We start from the raw sequence: 2,500 nt of genomic DNA, 5'->3' as shown, positions 1-2,500 counted from the left end.
TAAAGATATTTGATGGCAATACCCAATCACTGTTCCTCAGGTAAAGTTCTTGAGTAATCTAAAAAAAGTAAGCAACACCTAATCTTGCACCTCATGAAGGCATTTCCAAATGATGTCACTGAAACACATATATTTGATGATGCTGATGCATTAATTGTTCAGACCGTAATATTAGCAGCAAATGAACATGATTCTGTTGTTGTAGTCAGACAAGTTGTGTACCTTTTGACTCTTATTTACTTCGATAACTCCTGAGTATGAAAAATGTACTTTTGAAGGAGTACAGGGAAATGTCCCCAGAAAAAAGTTAACAGTTTCTCGAGAAATTCAGCAGTCTAACATCTTATGCAACATTAAGAAATTAGTGATGCTTGCACATGCTTTTAGTGGTTGAAACGCAACATCCTCATTTTATGACCAAGGGGAAAATGAAAACTGAGAGTGTTCTTAATAATATGAATACCTTCAAAATGTAGTGGCATTATTTAATAAACCCTTAGCAACACATGGTGAAGTTGCAGGCACTGGGGAGAAATTTTTTCTTGCTCTCTATAATGCTGCAACTAGTCAAACTGACCTCAACCATCCCAGGTTCGTAATTCAGGTCATTCTGTATTGTTATCAGATCTTCTTCCTACTTCTAGAGCAGTTCGACAACACAGCTATCGAGTCTAATTCAAATTCAAACATGGAGAGGAGAAGTAAAACAGCCAGAAGTCAGGGGATGAAAGAAAAATGAAGATGGCCTGTCACCTGTGTACACAGGTGCTCCTCCAGCGCTAGAAAAGATTCTAAAAGTAATTGCATGTTGATGTCCATCCGGTTGCGGAAAGCAGTGTGGCTAGGGGCCTTAGGGTTGAGCTGTTCTGTAATGTGCTCCATATGAAATGGCTGTTCATACATGATACTGATGGTCTGGGATCTGACGACCATTATATTTTCCAGTAGAATGAAAATATAACATGAAGATATGGTTTCTCTAATTGTAGAAGAAAATGTATTAGTGGATTAGTCCAACCGGCGATACAACTCGTTAAAGAAAGAAAAAAATGCTGCTATATAAATTTACATTATTGTTAACACGCATACTTCAAAGAAAAAATTATATATATAAAATAACGACAGCAAATGAAAGAGTAATCTCCATTCTAAAATGTCATCTATATTATGTTTTAACGAGAAATTAGATGTTTAAGAGTTATTGAACGAAATATAAGAATGAAATTCATTTTTTTTTTTTTTACTTTTCGCCGAAAATGCGTTCTTTACTTTCGGCCTAACTTGAGTCGGAACTGTATAAGAGACAGAGAGAGAGAGAGAGAGAGAGAGAGAGAGAGAGAGAGAGAGAGAAATGAACTTATGCAGAATTTGATTCTTTATTTTTCTTGTCCCTATGCCATTTATCAGTGAGACGCACAGTTTTGGAGAAAAATTGGTTAATATTTGGAAAGCTTCCCTCCGATGGGGCGTTTTCCCTACTAAAAAAGGGGTTGCACCCCATACGGAGATGAACTCTTTAGATCTTTGTTTTATGACCCTTGAGGAGTATTTCTGACAAATATAGAAACTTATCATTTTGTCCCCTATTGGACCTTTTTTCGTCTAATTTGCCTGGACAATATTCTGATTGTCACTGGGACAGACATGTCGGTTTTATGTGTTTCAAAGTAAGAAAAAAAAAAATGAACCGAAGTTTCTTCGGCGCAATTGAGTTTTCTGTCCGCTGGTGGCCTCAAGCCATGGCCCATAAAAACTATTTGGCCAGTGTCCGATGGTGGCCTATATGTTATTGTTCCTATAGTGCTGCCAGAGGTACGAGTATGACTAACTTTAAATAAAATAAAACTACTGAGGCTAGAGGGCCCCAGTTTGCTATGCGTGATGATTAGAGGGTGGATGATCAACATTCAAATTTCCATCCATCTGCCTCAATAGTTTTTTAAGATATGAGGGAGGACGGACAGATAAAACCGGTACAACAGTTTTCTTATGCATAAAACTAAAAAACGCTATCACCATTTAATTAAAATCTGGACGTTTCTTTATCTTGTGCCTCAGAGCTATTCATTTCCTTTGGAAATAAACATTCAATTTGCTTTATTTTCCGGATATTCGGCGATACCCTTTTATAACTACCTTCTGAAAAAGAAACACGCTATTTCGTTCCAAAAGCAATTTGAATGCATTATTACCATTACAAATAGAAACATCCATAAAAGTATGCAATAGTAAATATTCTTTTAAAGATGTTATTTTTCTATAAAGCATTCGTTTTATTAAAAGAATTCACATTATAACTTTAATGAGTAGAAATATTTAAGTTTAACTGAACTTTACATACCTTTCCATGATTTTCATTCTGGTGTCTTTGCCAATAGTTATTTGTATGTCAAAATTTACAAAACAGAATTTGGGTTGCCCGTTCCATTCATATCTGTTCTTAAATATTTTTTCTGTTTAATTGTTTTTTTATGTATGGGACTGTTTATTGTTATTACAA

Source organism: Macrobrachium nipponense, chromosome 29 (genome assembly GCF_015104395.2).
Source record: "Macrobrachium nipponense isolate FS-2020 chromosome 29, ASM1510439v2, whole genome shotgun sequence".
NCBI classification, from domain to species: Eukaryota; Metazoa; Arthropoda; class Malacostraca; order Decapoda; family Palaemonidae; genus Macrobrachium; species Macrobrachium nipponense.
The sequence above is the reverse complement of the archived record's forward strand: the minus strand, read 5'-3'. Positions refer to the sequence as shown.